Source organism: Salminus brasiliensis, chromosome 1 (genome assembly GCF_030463535.1).
Source record: "Salminus brasiliensis chromosome 1, fSalBra1.hap2, whole genome shotgun sequence".
Lineage (NCBI taxonomy): Eukaryota > Metazoa > Chordata > Actinopteri > Characiformes > Bryconidae > Salminus > Salminus brasiliensis.
In genome coordinates, this window is record NC_132878.1 from 70,427,773 (window position 1) to 70,445,260 (window position 17,488).

The window sequence follows — 17,488 nt, forward strand, 5'->3', positions numbered from 1 at the left end:
ATATACAAGCCCTACAAAGCACTCACGAGTTTCATGTAGGGATGCCAGCTGAATTGTGTCTTGAGACAGCTGGAAAAAGGGGAAAATGCTATTAAAATCAGTGTTAGTCAGAGTGATTTACTTTAGGAATGATCTGTGTTAAGTAAGCTGCATGTTAACTGCTCATGGAGTAATAAACAGAGTCAGATCCGGAGTGAGAAGTTCAGTGTGGTGGTGATGGGGCTTACTTTGTCCTTTGTGATGATGTTTTGTAAAAGTGTAAAATACATCTGAGTTTAAAGCAGTTTGATTTCTTCGTCTTTTTCTTCAACAGACGTTCTCCATACCAATCTTTAATCCAGAAACGTAGGTACATACTTTTAATGAGCTTCACCAGTGGAGTAAGACAAGAGTCCAAGGAAGACTAAGAGTTGAAGGGTTTAAAAAAAGTTGAAATAAACTTTTGAGTCAGTCAAATCTAACCAAATCAGAAAAGTGTGAAGATATCCACAGACACTGTAATACAGAGCACTGATCCAAGATGATTGAGAGTGGTTTGAAAGAGTAGTCTATAGTGTGACTAAACTGTAGTGTGCACCATATAAGGACTGTTATATCGGTTAAGAACAGAAGTTTCCGTCAGTACAGCTTGCCAATCGTCTGACAGAATTAGCATAGTGCTAATAAGCAAGCACCAGTTCCCCTACCTGCTCAGTGGTGAGCCGTGATCGTATAGTGGTCAGTACTCTGCGTTGTGGCCGCAGCAACCCCGGTTCGAATCCGTGTTACGGCAGGGCTTTTGAGATTTTACACACACATGAAAACCCACACGCATTACTTCCCCCAGTCCAGTCTCTTACTCTTGAAAATTAAATCCACTTTAACCCTCACAAAATGTGCCTCTCCCCCCACATTTCAGTAAGCTTATCATACTTCCAAATACACCACAGGGACAAAAGTATTGGGACATCTGCACATAACACTGACGAGGGCTTCAATGACATCCCATTCAAACATTCCGGCTTTAATATGGAGTTGTTCAACCCTTAATTGCTACAACAGCTTCCACTGCTCTAGGAAGGCTTTCTGAAAGATGGTGGAGTGTGTTCATGTGAGGATTTGCCCATTGATCTAGAAGAGCATTTGTTAGGTCACCCACTTGTTTTAGACCAGAGGGCTTGGTTCCTGTTGTAATTCAGACCTGAATTTAGGGGTCTATGCCCACTCCTGAAAACAACCCCATAGCATTTTCCCATCTCCACCAAATTTACAGTGGTCACAATGCAGTCAGGCAGGTAAAATTCTCCTGAAACTGGGCAAATTGTGACTGGTCCATAAGCTAGCATTAGTTGAGTTTTTTGTTTTAATACTAAAACCTCAAGCATGACATTGAGTGTGTGTAATCACAGTAAATAAGTAAGCTGGTTTCTAATGGATATTGTGCATAATAAACTGTTCCCATACCGGGAGTCGAACCCGGGCCGCCTGGGTGAAAACCAGGAATTCTAACCGCTTGACCATATGGGACAGACAAGAGAGAACTGCTCATTGACATGGTTCTCTCCAGATATTTCAAGACCACTACCTAATGGTAGGATTTTTCTCTAGTGCTTCTTTGAAAACAGTAAATCATCATGCTGCGCTACTTTACTGAAAATCAAATGTGTTGTGTTAGTGGATGTTTTACAGATTTTCTTTTCTTTATAATAAAGAAGGGTCCCACTTAATAGGACAGCTCTAAGCTAAATGACTGCTTAGGATATACAAGCCCTACAAAGCACTCACGAGTTTCATGTAGGGATGCCAGCTGAATTGTGGCTTGAGACAGCTGGAAAAAGGGGAAAATGCTATTAAAATCAGTGTTAGTCAGAGTGATTTACTTTAGGAATGATCTGTGTTAAGTAAGCTGCATGTTAACTGCTCATGGAGTAATAAACAGAGTCAGATCCGGAGTGAGAAGTTCAGTGTGGTGGTGATGGGTCTTACTTTGTCCTTTGTGATGATGTTTTGTAAAAGTTTAAAATACATCTGAGTTTAAAGCAGTTTGATTTCTTCGTCTTTTTCTTCAACAGACGTTCTCCATACCAATCTTTAATTCAGAAACGTAGGTACATACTTTTAATGAGCTTCACCAATGGAGTAAGACAAGAGTCCAAGGAAGACTAAGAGTTGAAGGGTTTAAAAAAAGTTGAAATAAACTTTTGAGTCAGTCAAATCTAACCAAATCAGAAAAGTGTGAAGATATCCACAGACACTGTAATACAGAGCACTGATCCAAGATGATTGAGAGTGGTTTGAAAGAGTAGTCTATAGTGTGACTAAACTGTAGTGTGCACCATATAAGGACTGTTATATCGGTTAAGAACAGAAGTTTCCGTCAGTACAGCTTGCCAATCGTCTGACAGAATTAGCATAGTGCTAATAAGCAAGCGCCAGTTCCCCTACCTGCTCAGTGGTGAGCCGTGATCGTATAGTGGTCAGTACTCTGCGTTGTGGCCGCAGCAACCCCGGTTCGAATCCGGGTCACGGCAGGGCTTTTGAGATTTTACACACACATGAAAACCCACACGCATTACTTCCCCCAGTCCAGTCTCTTACTGTTGAAAATTAAATCCACTTTAACCCTCAGAAAATGTGCCTCTCCCCCCACATTTCAGTAAGCTTATCATACTTCCAAATACACCACAGGGACAAAAGTATTGGGACATCTGCACATAACACTGACGAGGGCTTCAATGACATCCCATTCAAACATTCCGGCTTTAATATGGAGTTGTTCAACCCTTAATTGCTACAACAGCTTCCACTGCTCTAGGAAGGCTTTCTGAAAGATGGTGGAGTGTGTTCATGTGAGGATTTGCCCATTGATCTAGAAGAGCATTTGTTAGGTCACCCACTTGTTTTAGACCAGAGGGCTTGGTTCCTGTTGTAATTCAGACCTGAATTTAGGGGTCTATGCCCACTCCTGAAAACAACCCCATAGCATTTTCCCATCTCCACCAAATTTACAGTGGTCACAATGCAGTCAGGCAGGTAAAATTCTCCTGAAACTGAACAAATTGTGACTGGTCCATAAGCTAGCATTAGTTGAGTTTTTTGTTTTAATACTAAAACCTCAAGCATGACATTGAGTGTGTGTAATCACAGTAAATAAGTAAGCTGATTTCTAATGGATATTGTGCATAATAAACTGTTCCCATACCGGGAATCGAACCCGGGCCGCCTGGGTGAAAACCAGGAATCCTAACCGCTAGACCATATGGGACAGACAAGAGAGAGCTGCTCATTGACATGGTTCTCTCCAGATATTTCAAGACCACTACCTAATGGTAGGATTTTTCTCTAGTGCTTCTTTGAAAACAGTAAATCATCATGCTGCGCTACTTTACTGAAAATCAAATGTGTTGTGTTAGTGGATGTTTTACAGATTTTCTTTTCTTTATAATAAAGAAGGGTCCCACTTAATAGGACAGCTCTAAGCTAAATGACTGCTTAGGATATACAAGCCCTACAAAGCACTCACGAGTTTCATGTAGGGATGCCAGCTGAATTGTGGCTTGAGACAGCTGGAAAAAGGGGAAAATGCTATTAAAATCAGTGTTAGTCATAGTGATTTACTTTAGGAATGATCTGTGTTAGATAAGCTGCATGTTAACTGCTCATGGAGTAATAAACAGAGTCAGATCCGGAGTGAGAAGTTCAGTGTGGTGGTGATGGGGCTTACTTTGTCCTTTGTGATGATGTTTTGTAAAAGTGTAAAATACATCTGAGTTTAAAGCAGTTTGATTTCTTCGTCTTTTTCTTCAACAGACGTTCTCCATACCAATCTTTAATCCAGAAACGTAGGTACATACTTTTAATGAGCTTCACCAATGGAGTAAGACAAGAGTCCAAGGAAGACTAAGAGTTGAAGGGTTTAAAAAAAGTTGAAATAAACTTTTGAGTCAGTCAAATCTAACCAAATCAGAAAAGTGTGAAGATATCCACAGACACTGTAATACAGAGCACTGATCCAAGATGATTGAGAGTGGTTTGAAAGAGTAGTCTATAGTGTGACTAAACTGTAGTGTGCACCATATAAGGACTGTTATATCGGTTAAGAACAGAAGTTTCCGTCAGTACAGCTTGCCAATCGTCTGACAGAATTAGCATAGTGCTAATAAGCAAGCGCCAGTTCCCCTACCTGCTCAGTGGTGAGCCGTGATCGTATAGTGGTCAGTACTCTGCGTTGTGGCCGCAGCAACCCCGGTTCGAATCCGGGTCACGGCAGGGCTTTTGAGATTTTACACACACATGAAAACCCACACGCATTACTTCCCCCAGTCCAGTCTCTTACTGTTGAAAATTAAATCCACTTTAACCCTCACAAAATGTGCCTCTCCCCCCACATTTCAGTAAGCTTATCATACTTCCAAATACACCACAGGGACAAAAGTATTGGGACATCTGCACATAACACTGACGAGGGCTTCAATGACATCCCATTCAAACATTCCGGCTTTAATATGGAGTTGTTCAACCCTTAATTGCTACAACAGCTTCCACTGCTCTAGGAAGGCTTTCTGAAAGATGGTGGAGTGTGTTCATGTGAGGATTTGCCCATTGATCTAGAAGAGCATTTGTTAGGTCACCCACTTGTTTTAGACCAGAGGGCTTGGTTCCTGTTGTAATTCAGACCTGAATTTAGGGGTCTATGCCCACTCCTGAAAACAACCCCATAGCATTTTCCCATCTCCACCAAATTTACAGTGGTCACAATGCAGTCAGGCAGGTAAAATTCTCCTGAAACTGAACAAATTGTGACTGGTCCATAAGCTAGCATTAGTTGAGTTTTTTGTTTTAATACTAAAACCTCAAGCATGACATTGAGTGTGTGTAATCACAGTAAATAAGTAAGCTGATTTCTAATGGATATTGTGCATAATAAACTGTTCCCATACCGGGAATCGAACCCGGGCCGCCTGGGTGAAAACCAGGAATCCTAACCGCTAGACCATATGGGACAGACAAGAGAGAGCTGCTCATTGACATGGTTCTCTCCAGATATTTCAAGACCACTACCTAATGGTAGGATTTTTCTCTAGTGCTTCTTTGAAAACAGTAAATCATCATGCTGCGCTACTTTACTGAAAATCAAATGTGTTGTGTTAGTGGATGTTTTACAGATTTTCTTTTCTTTATAATAAAGAAGGGTCCCACTTAATAGGACAGCTCTAAGCTAAATGACTGCTTAGGATATACAAGCCCTACAAAGCACTCACGAGTTTCATGTAGGGATGCCAGCTGAATTGTGGCTTGAGACAGCTGGAAAAAGGGGAAAATGCTATTAAAATCAGTGTTAGTCATAGTGATTTACTTTAGGAATGATCTGTGTTAGATAAGCTGCATGTTAACTGCTCATGGAGTAATAAACAGAGTCAGATCCGGAGTGAGAAGTTCAGTGTGGTGGTGATGGGGCTTACTTTGTCCTTTGTGATGATGTTTTGTAAAAGTGTAAAATACATCTGAGTTTAAAGCAGTTTGATTTCTTCGTCTTTTTCTTCAACAGACGTTCTCCATACCAATCTTTAATCCAGAAACGTAGGTACATACTTTTAATGAGCTTCACCAATGGAGTAAGACAAGAGTCCAAGGAAGACTAAGAGTTGAAGGGTTTAAAAAAAGTTGAAATAAACTTTTGAGTCAGTCAAATCTAACCAAATCAGAAAAGTGTGAAGATATCCACAGACACTGTAATACAGAGCACTGATCCAAGATGATTGAGAGTGGTTTGAAAGAGTAGTCTATAGTGTGACTAAACTGAAGTGTGCACCATATAAGGACTGTTATATCGGTTAAGAACAGAAGTTTCCGTCAGTACAGCTTGCCAATCGTCTGACAGAATTAGCATAGTGCTAATAAGCAAGCGACAGTTCCCCTACCTGCTCAGTGGTGAGCCGTGATCGTATAGTGCTCAGTACTCTGCGTTGTGGCCGCAGCAACCCCGGTTCGAATCCGGGTCACGGCAGGGCTTTTGAGATTTTACACACACATGAAAAACCCACACGCATTACTTCCCCCAGTCCAGTCTCTTACTGTTGAAAATTAAATCCACTTTAACCCTCAGAAAATGTGCCTCTCCCCCCACATTTCAGTAAGCTTATCATACTTCCAAATACACCACAGGGACAAAAGTATTGGGACATCTGCACATAACACTGACGAGGGCTTCAATGACATCCCATTCAAACATTCCGGCTTTAATATGGAGTTGTTCAACCCTTAATTGCTACAACAGCTTCCACTGCTCTAGGAAGGCTTTCTGAAAGATGGTGGAGTGTGTTCATGTGAGGATTTGCCCATTGATCTAGAAGAGCATTTGTTAGGTCACCCACTTGTTTTAGACCAGAGGGCTTGGTTCCTGTTGTAATTCAGACCTGAATTTAGGGGTCTATGCCCACTTCTGAAAACAACCCCATAGCATTTTCCCATCTCCACCAAATTTACAGTGGTCACAATGCAGTCAGGCAGGTAAAATTCTCCTGAAACTGAGCAAATTGTGACTGGTCCATAAGCTAGCATTAGCTGAGTTTTTTGTTTTAATACTAAAACCTCAAGCATGACATTGAGTGTGTGTAATCACAGTAAATAAGTAAGCTGGTTTCTAATGGATATTGTGCATAATAAACTGTTCCCATACCGGGAGTCGAACCCGGGCCGCCTGGGTGAAAACCAGGAACCCTAACCGCTAGACCATATGGGACAGACAAGAGAGAGCTGCTCATTGACATGGTTCTCTCCAGATATTTCAAGACCACTACCTAATGGTAGGATTTTTCTCAAGTGCTTCTTTGAAAACAGTAAATCATCATGCTGCGCTACTTTACTGAAAATCAAATGTGTTGTGTTAGTGGATGTTTTACAGATTTTCTTTTCTTTGTAGTAAAGAAGGGTCCCACTTAATAGGACAGCTCTAAACTAAATGACTGCTTAGGATATACAAGCCCTACAAAGCACTCACGAGTGTCATGTAGGGATGCCAGCTGAATTGTGGCTTGAGACAGCTGGAAAAAGGGGAAAATGCTATTAAAATCAGTGTTAGTCAGAGTGATTTACTTTAGGAATGATCTGTGTTAAGTAAGCTGCATGTTAACTGCTCATGGAGTAATAAACAGAGTCAGATCCGGAGTGAGAAGTTCAGTGTGGTGGTGATGGGGCTTACTTTGTCCTTTGTGATGATGTTTTGTAAAAGTGTAAAATACATCTGAGTTTAAAGCAGTTTGATTTCTTCGTCTTTTTCTTCAACAGACGTTCTCCATACCAATCTTTAATCCAGAAACGTAGGTACATACTTTTAATGAGCTTCACCAATGGAGTAAGACAAGAGTCCAAGGAAGACTAAGAGTTGAAGGGTTTAAAAAAAGTTGAAATAAACTTTTGAGTCAGTCAAATCTAACCAAATCAGAAAAGTGTGAAGATATCCACAGACACTGTAATACAGAGCACTGATCCAAGATGATTGAGAGTGGTTTGAAAGAGTAGTCTATAGTGTGACTAAACTGTAGTGTGCACCATATAAGGACTGTTATATCGGTTAAGAACAGAAGTTTCCGTCAGTACAGCTTGCCAATCGTCTGACAGAATTAGCATAGTGCTAATAAGCAAGCGCCTGTTCCCCTACCTGCTCGGTGGTGAGCCGTGATCATATATTGTGGTCAGTACTCTGCGTTGTGGCCGCAGCAACCCCGGTTCGAATCCGGGTCACGGCAGGGCTTTTGAGATTTTACACACACATGAAAACCCACACGCATTACTTCCCCCAGTCCAGTCTCTTACTGTTGAAAATTAAATCCACTTTAACCCTCACAAAATGTGCCTCTCCCCCCACATTTCAGTAAGCTTATCATACTTCCAAATACACCACAGGGACAAAAGTATTGGGACATCTGCACATAACACTGACGAGGGCTTCAATGACATCCCATTCAAACATTCCGGCTTTAATATGGAGTTGTTCAACCCTTAATTGCTACAACAGCTTCCACTGCTCTAGGAAGGCTTTCTGAAAGATGGTGGAGTGTGTTCATGTGAGGATTTGCCCATTGATCTAGAAGAGCATTTGTTAGGTCACCCACTTGTTTTAGACCAGAGGGCTTGGTTCCTGTTGTAATTCAGACCTGAATTTAGGGGTCTATGCCCACTCCTGAAAACAACCCCATAGCATTTTCCCATCTCCACCAAATTTACAGTGGTCACAATGCAGTCAGGCAGGTAAAATTCTCCTGAAACTGGGCAAATTGTGACTGGTCCATAAGCTAGCATTAGTTGAGTTTTTTGTTTTAATACTAAAACATCAAGCATGACATTGAGTGTGTGTAATCACAGTAAATAAGTAAGCTGGTTTCTAATGGATATTGTGCATAATAAACTGTTCCCATACCGGGAGTCGAACCCGGGCCGCCTGGGTGAAAACCAGGAATCCTAACCGCTAGACCATATGGGACAGACAAGAGAGAGCTGCTCATTGACATGGTTCTCTCCAGATATTTCAAGACCACTACCTAATGGTAGGATTTTTCTCAAGTGCTTCTTTGAAAACAGTAAATCATCATGCTGCGCTACTTTACTGAAAATCAAATGTGTTGTGTTAGTGGATGTTTTACAGATTTTCTTTTCTTTATAGTAAAGAAGGGTCCCACTTAATAGGACAGCTCTAAACTAAATGACTGCTTAGGATATACAAGCCCTACAAAGCACTCACGAGTTTCATGTAGGGATGCCAGCTGAATTGTGGCTTGAGACAGCTGGAAAAAGGGGAAAATGCTATTAAAATCAGTGTTAGTCAGAGTGATTTACTTTAGGAATGATCTGTGTTAAGTAAGCTACATGTTAACTGCTCATGGAGTAATAAACAGAGTCAGATCCGGAGTGAGAAGTTCAGTGTGGTGGTGATGGGGCTTACTTTGTCCTTTGTGATGATGTTTTGTAAAAGTGTAAAATACATCTGAGTTTAAAGCAGTTTGATTTCTTCGTCTTTTTCTTCAACAGACGTTCTCCATACCAATCTTTAATCCAGAAACGTAGGTACATACTTTTAATGAGCTTCACCAATGGAGTAAGACAAGATTCCAAGGAAGACTAAGAGTTGAAGGGTTTAAAAAAAGTTGAAATAAACTTTTGAGTCAGTCAAATCTAACCAAATCAGAAAAGTGTGAAGATATCCACAGACACTGTAATACAGAGCACTGATCAAAGATGATTGAGAGTGGTTTGAAAGAGTAGTCTATAGTGTGACTAAACTGTAGTGTGCACCATATAAGGACTGTTACATCGGTTAAGAACAGAAGTTTCCGTCAGTACAGCTTGCCAATCGTCTGACAGAATTAGCATAGTGCTAATAAGCAAGCGACAGTTCCCCTACCTGCTCAGTGGTGAGCCGTGATCGTATAGTGGTCAGTACTCTGCGTTGTGGCCGCAGCAACCCCGGTTCGAATCCGGGTCACGGCAGGGCTTTTGAGATTTTACACACACATGAAAACCCACACGCATTACTTCCCCCAGTCCAGTCTCTTACTCTTGAAAATGAAATCCACTTTAACCCTCACAAAATGTGCCTCTCCCCCCACATTTCAGTAAGCTTATCATACTTCCAAATACACCACAGGGACAAAAGTATTGGGACATCTGCACATAACACTGACGAGGGCTTCAATGACATCCCATTCAAACATTCCGGCTTTAATATGGAGTTGTTCAACCCTTAATTGCTACAACAGCTTCCACTGCTCTAGGAAGGCTTTCTGAAAGATGGTGGAGTGTGTTCATGTGAGGATTTGCCCATTGATCTAGAAGAGCATTTGTTAGGTCACCCACTTGTTTTAGACCAGAGGGCTTGGTTCCTGTTGTAATTCAGACCTGAATTTAGGGGTCTATGCCCACTCCTGAAAACAACCCCATAGCATTTTCCCATCTCCACCAAATTTACAGTGGTCACAATGCAGTCAGGCAGGTAAAATTCTCCTGAAACTGGGCAAATTGTGACTGGTCCATAAGCTAGCATTAGTTGAGTTTTTTGTTTTAATACTAAAACATCAAGCATGACATTGAGTGTGTGTAATCACAGTAAATAAGTAAGCTGGTTTCTAATGGATATTGTGCATAATAAACTGTTCCCATACCGGGAGTCGAACCCGGGCCGCCTGGGTGAAAACCAGGAATCCTAACCGCTAGACCATATGGGACAGACAAGAGAGAGCTGCTCATTGACATGGTTCTCTCCAGATATTTCAAGACCACTACCTAATGGTAGGATTTTTCTCAAGTGCTTCTTTGAAAACAGTAAATCATCATGCTGCGCTACTTTACTGAAAATCAAATGTGTTGTGTTAGTGGATGTTTTACAGATTTTCTTTTCTTTATAGTAAAGAAGGGTCCCACTTAATAGGACAGCTCTAAACTAAATGACTGCTTAGGATATACAAGCCCTACAAAGCACTCACGAGTTTCATGTAGGGATGCCAGCTGAATTGTGGCTTGAGACAGCTGGAAAAAGGGGAAAATGCTATTAAAATCAGTGTTAGTCAGAGTGATTTACTTTAGGAATGATCTGTGTTAAGTAAGCTACATGTTAACTGCTCATGGAGTAATAAACAGAGTCAGATCCGGAGTGAGAAGTTCAGTGTGGTGGTGATGGGGCTTACTTTGTCCTTTGTGATGATGTTTTGTAAAAGTGTAAAATACATCTGAGTTTAAAGCAGTTTGATTTCTTCGTCTTTTTCTTCAACAGACGTTCTCCATACCAATCTTTAATCCAGAAACGTAGGTACATACTTTTAATGAGCTTCACCAATGGAGTAAGACAAGATTCCAAGGAAGACTAAGAGTTGAAGGGTTTAAAAAAAGTTGAAATAAACTTTTGAGTCAGTCAAATCTAACCAAATCAGAAAAGTGTGAAGATATCCACAGACACTGTAATACAGAGCACTGATCCAAGATGATTGAGAGTGGTTTGAAAGAGTAGTCTATAGTGTGACTAAACTGTAGTGTGCACCATATAAGGACTGTTATATCGGTTAAGAACAGAAGTTTCCGTCAGTACAGCTTGCCAATCGTCTGACAGAATTAGCATAGTGCTAATAAGCAAGCGACAGTTCCCCTACCTGCTCAGTGGTGAGCCGTGATCGTATAGTGGTCAGTACTCTGCGTTGTGGCCGCAGCAACCCCGGTTCGAATCCGGGTCACGGCAGGGCTTTTGAGATTTTACACACACATGAAAACCCACACGCATTACTTCCCCCAGTCCAGTCTCTTACTCTTGAAAATGAAATCCACTTTAACCCTCACAAAATGTGCCTCTCCCCCCACATTTCAGTAAGCTTATCATACTTCCAAATACACCACAGGGACAAAAGTATTGGGACATCTGCACATAACACTGACGAGGGCTTCAATGACATCCCATTCAAACATTCCGGCTTTAATATGGAGTTGTTCAACCCTTAATTGCTACAACAGCTTCCACTGCCCTAGGAAGGCTTTCTGAAAGATGGTGGAGTGTGTTCATGTGAGGATTTGCCCATTGATCTAGAAGAGCATTTGTTAGGTCACCCACTTGTTTTAGACCAGAGGGCTTGGTTCCTGTTGTAATTCAGACCTGAATTTAGGGGTCTATGCCCACTCCTGAAAACAACCCCATAGCATTTTCCCATCTCCACCAAATTTACAGTGGTCACAATGCAGTCAGGCAGGTAAAATTCTCCTGAAACTGGGCAAATTGTGACTGGTCCATAAGCTAGCATTAGTTGAGTTTTTTGTTTTAATACTAAAACCTCAAGCATGACATTGAGTGTGTGTAATCACAGTAAATAAGTAAGCTGGTTTCTAATGGATATTGTGCATAATTAACCGTTCCCATACCGGGAGTCGAACCCGGGCCGCCTGGGTGAAAACCAGGAATCCTAACCGCTAGACCATATGGGACAGACAAGAGAGAGCTGCTCATTGACATGGTTCTCTCCAGATATTTCAAGACCACTACCTAATGGTAGGATTTTTCTCAAGTGCTTCTTTGAAAACAGTAAATCATCATGCTGCGCTACTTTACTGAAAATCAAATGTGTTGTGTTAGTGGATGTTTTACAGATTTTCTTTTCTTTATAGTAAAGAAGGGTCCCACTTAATAGGACAGCTCTAAACTAAATGACTGCTTAGGATATACAAGCCCTACAAAGCACTCACGAGTTTCATGTAGGGATGCCAGCTGAATTGTGGCTTGAGACAGCTGGAAAAAGGGGAAAATGCTATTAAAATCAGTGTTAGTCAGAGTGATTTACTTTAGAAATGATCTGTGTTAAGTAAGCTACATGTTAACTGCTCATGGAGTAATAAACAGAGTCAGATCCGGAGTGAGAAGTTCAGTGTGGTGGTGATGGGGCTTACTTTGTCCTTTGTGATGATGTTTTGTAAAAGTGTAAAATACATCTGAGTTTAAAGCAGTTTGATTTCTTCGTCTTTTTCTTCAACAGACGTTCTCCATACCAATCTTTAATCCAGAAACGTAGGTACATACTTTTAATGAGCTTCACCAATGGAGTAAGACAAGATTCCAAGGAAGACTAAGAGTTGAAGGGTTTAAAAAAAGTTGAAATAAACTTTTGAGTCAGTCAAATCTAACCAAATCAGAAAAGTGTGAAGATATCCACAGACACTGTAATACAGAGCACTGATCCAAGATGATTGAGAGTGGTTTGAAAGAGTAGTCTATAGTGTGACTAAACTGTAGTGTGCACCATATAAGGACTGTTATATCGGTTAAGAACAGAAGTTTCCGTCAGTACAGCTTGCCAATCGTCTGACAGAATTAGCATAGTGCTAATAAGCAAGCGCCAGTTCCCCTACCTGCTCAGTGGTGAGCCGTGATCGTTTAGTGGTCAGTACTCTGCGTTGTGGCCGCAGCAACCCCGGTTCGAATCCGGGTCACGGCAGAGCTTTTGAGATTTTACACACACATGAAAACCCACACGCATTACTTCCCCCAGTCCAGTCTCTTACTGTTGAAAATTAAATCCACTTTAACCCTCACAAAATGTGCCTCTCCCCCCACATTTCAGTAAGCTTATCATACTTCCAAATACACCACAGGGACAAAAGTATTGGGACATCTGCACATAACACTGACGAGGGCTTCAATGACATCCCATTCAAACATTCCGGCTTTAATATGGAGTTGTTCAACCCTTAATTGCTACAACAGCTTCCACTGCTCTAGGAAGGCTTTCTGAAAGATGGTGGAGTGTGTTCATGTGAGGATTTGCCCATTGATCTAGAAGAGCATTTGTTAGGTCACCCACTTGTTTTAGACCAGAGGGCTTGGTTCCTGTTGTAATTCAGACCTGAATTTAGGGGTCTATGCCCACTCCTGAAAACAACCCCATAGCATTTTCCCATCTCCACCAAATTTACAGTGGTCACAATGCAGTCAGGCAGGTAAAATTCTCCTGAAACTGAGCAAATTGTGACTGGTCCATAAGCTAGCATTAGTTGAGTTTTTTGTTTTAATACTAAAACCTCAAGCATGACATTGAGTGTGTGTAATCACAGTAAATAAGTAAGCTGGTTTCTAATGGATATTGTGCATAATAAACTGTTCCCATACCGGGAGTCGAACCCGGGCCGCCTGGGTGAAAACCAGGAATCCTAACCGCTAGACCATATGGGACAGACAAGAGAGAGCTGCTCATTGACATGGTTCTCTCCAGATATTTCAAGACCACTACCTAATGGTAGGATTTTTCTCAAGTGCTTCTTTGAAAACAGTAAATCATCATGCTGCGCTACTTTACTGAAAATCAAATGTGTTGTGTTAGTGGATGTTTTACAGATTTTCTTTTCTTTATAGTAAAGAAGGGTCCCACTTAATGGGACAGCTCTAAGCTAAATGACTGCTTAGGATATACAAGCCCTACAAAGCACTCACGAGTTTCATGTAGGGATGCCAGCTGAATTGTGGCTTGAGACAGCTGGAAAAAGGGGAAAATGCTATTAAAATCAGTGTTAGTCAGAGTGATTTACTTTAGGAATGATCTGTGTTAAGTAAGCTGCATGTTAACTGCTCATGGAGTAATAAACAGAGTCAGATCCGGAGTGAGAAGTTCAGTGTGGTGGTGATGGGGCTTACTTTGTCCTTTGTGATGATGTTTTGTAAAAGTGTAAAATACATCTGAGTTTAAAGCAGTTTGATTTCTTCGTCTTTTTCTTCAACAGACGTTCTCCATACCAATCTTTAATCCAGAAACGTAGGTACATACTTTTAATGAGCTTCACCAATGGAGTAAGACAAGATTCCAAGGAAGACTAAGAGTTGAAGGGTTTAAAAAAAGTTGAAATAAACTTTTGAGTCAGTCAAATCTAACCAAATCAGAAAAGTGTGAAGATATCCACAGACACTGTAATACAAAGCACTGATCCAAGATGATTGAGAGTGGTTTGAAAGAGTAGTCTATAGTGTGACTAAACTGTAGTGTGCACCATATAAGGACTGTTATATCGGTTAAGAACAGAAGTTTCCGTCAGTACAGCTTGCCAATCGTCTGACAGAATTAGCATAGTGCTAATAAGCAAGCGCCTGTTCCCCTACCTGCTCGGTGGTGAGCCGTGATCGTATAGTGGTCAGTACTCTGCGTTGTGGCCGCAGCAACCCCGGTTCGAATCCGGGTCACGGCAGAGCTTTTGAGATTTTACACACACATTAAAAACCCACACGCATTACTTCCCCCAGTCCAGTCTCTTACTGTTGAAAATTAAATCCACTTTAACCCTCACAAAATGTGCCTCTCCCCCCACATTTCAGTAAGCTTATCATACTTCCAAATACACCACAGGGACAAAAGTATTGGGACATCTGCACATAACACTGACGAGGGCTTCAGTGACATCCCATTCAAACATTCCGGCTTTAATATGGAGTTGTTCAACCCTTAATTGCTACAACAGCTTCCACTGCTCTAGGAAGGCTTTCTGAAAGATGGTGGAGTGTGTTCATGTGAGGATTTGCCCATTGATCTAGAAGAGCATTTGTTAGGTCACCCACTTGTTTTAGACCAGAGGGCTTGGTTCCTGTTGTAATTCAGACCTGAATTTAGGGGTCTATGCCCACTCCTGAAAACAACCCCATAGCATTTTCCCATCTCCACCAAATTTACAGTGGTCACAATGCAGTCAGGCAGGTAAAATTCTCCTGAAACTGGGCAAATTGTGACTGGTCCATAAGCTAGCATTAGTTGAGTTTTTTGTTTTAATACTAAAACCTCAAGCATGACATTGAGTGTGTGTAATCACAGTAAATAAGTAAGCTGGTTTCTAATGGATATTGTGCATAATAACCTGTTCCCATACCGGGAGTCGAACCCGGGCCGCCTGGGTGAAAACCAGGAATCCTAACCGCTAGACCATATGGGACAGACAAGAGAGAGCTGCTCATTGACATTGTTCTCTCCAGATATTTCAAGACCACTACCTAATGGTAGGATTTTTCTCTAGTGCTTCTTTGAAAACAGTAAATCATCATGCTGCGCTACTTTACTGAAAATCAAATGTGTTGTGTTAGTGGATGTTTTACAGATTTTCTTTTCTTTATAGTAAAGAAGGGTCCCACTTAATAGGACAGCTCTAAACTAAATGACTGCTTAGGATATACAAGCCCTACAAAGCACTCACGAGTTTCATGTAGGGATGCCAGCTGAATTGTGGCTTGAGACAGCTGGAAAAAGGGGAAAATGCTATTAAAATCAGTGTTAGTCAGAGTGATTTACTTTAGGAATGATCTGTGTTAAGTAAGCTGCATGTTAACTGCTCATGGAGTAATAAACAGAGTCAGATCCGGAGTGAGAAGTTCAGTGTGGTGGTGATGGGGCTTACTTTGTCCTTTGTGATGATGTTTTGTAAAAGTGTAAAATACATCTGAGTTTAAAGCAGTTTGATTTCTTCGTCTTTTTCTTCAACAGACGTTCTCCATACCAATCTTTAATCCAGAAACGTAGGTACATACTTTTAATGAGCTTCACCAATGGAGTAAGACAAGATTCCAAGGAAGACTAAGAGTTGAAGGGTTTAAAAACGTTGAAATAAACTTTTGAGTCAGTCAAATCTAACCAAATCAGAAAAGTGTGAAGACATCCACAGACACTGTAATACAGAGCACTGATCCAAGATGATTGAGAGTGGTTTGAAAGAGTAGTCTATAGTGTGACTAAACTGTAGTGTGCACCATATAAGGACTGTTATATCGGTTAAGAACAGAAGTTTCCGTCAGTACAGCTTGCCAATCGTCTGACAGAATTAGCATAGTGCTAATAAGCAAGAGCCTGTTCCCCTACCTGCTCGGTGGTGAGCCGTGATCGTATAGTGCTCAGTACTCTGCGTTGTGGCCGCAGCAACCCCGGTTCGAATCCGGGTCACGGCAGAGCTTTTGAGATTTTACACACACATTAAAAACCCACACGCATTACTTCCCCCAGTCCAGTCTCTTACTGTTGAAAATTAAATCCACTTTAACCCTCACAAAATGTGCCTCTCCCCCCACATTTCAGTAAGCTTATCATACTTCCAAATACACCACAGGGACAAAAGTATTGGGACATCTGCACATAACACTGACGAGGGCTTCAATGACATCCCATTCAAACATTCCGGCTTTAATATGGAGTTGTTCAACCCTTAATTGCTACAACAGCTTCCACTGCTCTAGGAAGGCTTTCTGAAAGATGGTGGAGTGTGTTCATGTGAGGATTTGCCCATTGATCTAGAAGAGCATTTGTTAGGTCACCCACTTGTTTTAGACCAGAGGGCTTGGTTCCTGTTGTAATTCAGACCTGAATTTAGGGGTCTATGCCCACTCCTGAAAACAACCCCATAGCATTTTCCCATCTCCACCAAATTTACAGTGGTCACAATGCAGTCAGGCAGGTAAAATTCTCCTGAAACTGGGCAAATTGTGACTGGTCCATAAGCTATCATTTGTTGAGTTTTTTGTTTTAATACTAAAACCTCAAGCATGACATTGAGTGTGTGTAATCACAGTAAATAAGTAAGCTGGTTTCTAATGGATATTGTGCATAATAAACTGTTCCCATACCGGGAGTCGAACCCGGGCCGCCTGGGTGAAAACCAGGAATCCTAACCGCTAGACCATATGGGACAGACAAGAGAGAGCTGCTCATTGACATGGTTCTCTCCAGATATTTCAAGACCACTACCTAATGGTAGGATTTTTCTCTAGTGCTTCTTTGAAAACAGTAAATCATCATGCTGCGCTACTTTACTGAAAATCAAATGTGTTGTGTTAGTGGATGTTTTACAGATTTTCTTTTCTTTATAGTAAAGAAGGGTCCCACTTAATAGGACAGCTCTAAACTAAATGACTGCTTAGGATATACAAGCCCTACAAAGCACTCACGAGTTTCATGTAGGGATGCCAGCTGAATTGTGGCTTGAGACAGCTGGAAAAAGGGGAAAATGCTATTAAAATCAGTGT

The 17,488-nt window shown here is 41.3% G+C and overlaps 15 non-coding genes across 15 annotated transcripts; 5 read left to right on the forward strand and 10 right to left on the reverse strand.

The window, feature by feature from the left end:
* Positions 1-1,434: 1,434 nt before the first annotated feature.
* Positions 1,435-1,506, reverse strand: trnae-uuc (transfer RNA glutamic acid (anticodon UUC)). The gene has a single exon. It is a non-coding gene; the product is annotated as a tRNA-Glu (tRNA).
* Positions 1,507-2,438: 932 nt separating this feature from the next.
* Positions 2,439-2,510, forward strand: trnah-gug (transfer RNA histidin (anticodon GUG)). The gene has a single exon. It is a non-coding gene; the product is annotated as a tRNA-His (tRNA).
* A 662-nt stretch (positions 2,511-3,172) lies between these two features.
* trnae-uuc (transfer RNA glutamic acid (anticodon UUC)) lies at positions 3,173-3,244 on the reverse strand. Its single transcript has one exon. It is a non-coding gene; the product is annotated as a tRNA-Glu (tRNA).
* A 932-nt stretch (positions 3,245-4,176) lies between these two features.
* Positions 4,177-4,248, forward strand: trnah-gug (transfer RNA histidin (anticodon GUG)). The gene has a single exon. It is a non-coding gene; the product is annotated as a tRNA-His (tRNA).
* Positions 4,249-4,910: 662 nt separating this feature from the next.
* On the reverse strand, positions 4,911-4,982 carry trnae-uuc (transfer RNA glutamic acid (anticodon UUC)). Its single transcript has one exon. It is a non-coding gene; the product is annotated as a tRNA-Glu (tRNA).
* Positions 4,983-6,649: 1,667 nt separating this feature from the next.
* Positions 6,650-6,721, reverse strand: trnae-uuc (transfer RNA glutamic acid (anticodon UUC)). The gene has a single exon. It is a non-coding gene; the product is annotated as a tRNA-Glu (tRNA).
* Positions 6,722-8,389: 1,668 nt separating this feature from the next.
* On the reverse strand, positions 8,390-8,461 carry trnae-uuc (transfer RNA glutamic acid (anticodon UUC)). Its single transcript has one exon. It is a non-coding gene; the product is annotated as a tRNA-Glu (tRNA).
* Positions 8,462-9,393: 932 nt separating this feature from the next.
* Positions 9,394-9,465, forward strand: trnah-gug (transfer RNA histidin (anticodon GUG)). Its single transcript has one exon. It is a non-coding gene; the product is annotated as a tRNA-His (tRNA).
* Positions 9,466-10,127: 662 nt separating this feature from the next.
* On the reverse strand, positions 10,128-10,199 carry trnae-uuc (transfer RNA glutamic acid (anticodon UUC)). Its single transcript has one exon. It is a non-coding gene; the product is annotated as a tRNA-Glu (tRNA).
* A 932-nt stretch (positions 10,200-11,131) lies between these two features.
* Positions 11,132-11,203, forward strand: trnah-gug (transfer RNA histidin (anticodon GUG)). Its single transcript has one exon. It is a non-coding gene; the product is annotated as a tRNA-His (tRNA).
* A 662-nt stretch (positions 11,204-11,865) lies between these two features.
* On the reverse strand, positions 11,866-11,937 carry trnae-uuc (transfer RNA glutamic acid (anticodon UUC)). Its single transcript has one exon. It is a non-coding gene; the product is annotated as a tRNA-Glu (tRNA).
* A 1,666-nt stretch (positions 11,938-13,603) lies between these two features.
* On the reverse strand, positions 13,604-13,675 carry trnae-uuc (transfer RNA glutamic acid (anticodon UUC)). The gene has a single exon. It is a non-coding gene; the product is annotated as a tRNA-Glu (tRNA).
* A 932-nt stretch (positions 13,676-14,607) lies between these two features.
* trnah-gug (transfer RNA histidin (anticodon GUG)) lies at positions 14,608-14,679 on the forward strand. Its single transcript has one exon. It is a non-coding gene; the product is annotated as a tRNA-His (tRNA).
* Positions 14,680-15,342: 663 nt separating this feature from the next.
* Positions 15,343-15,414, reverse strand: trnae-uuc (transfer RNA glutamic acid (anticodon UUC)). The gene has a single exon. It is a non-coding gene; the product is annotated as a tRNA-Glu (tRNA).
* Positions 15,415-17,080: 1,666 nt separating this feature from the next.
* Positions 17,081-17,152, reverse strand: trnae-uuc (transfer RNA glutamic acid (anticodon UUC)). The gene has a single exon. It is a non-coding gene; the product is annotated as a tRNA-Glu (tRNA).
* Positions 17,153-17,488: the final 336 nt, after the last annotated feature.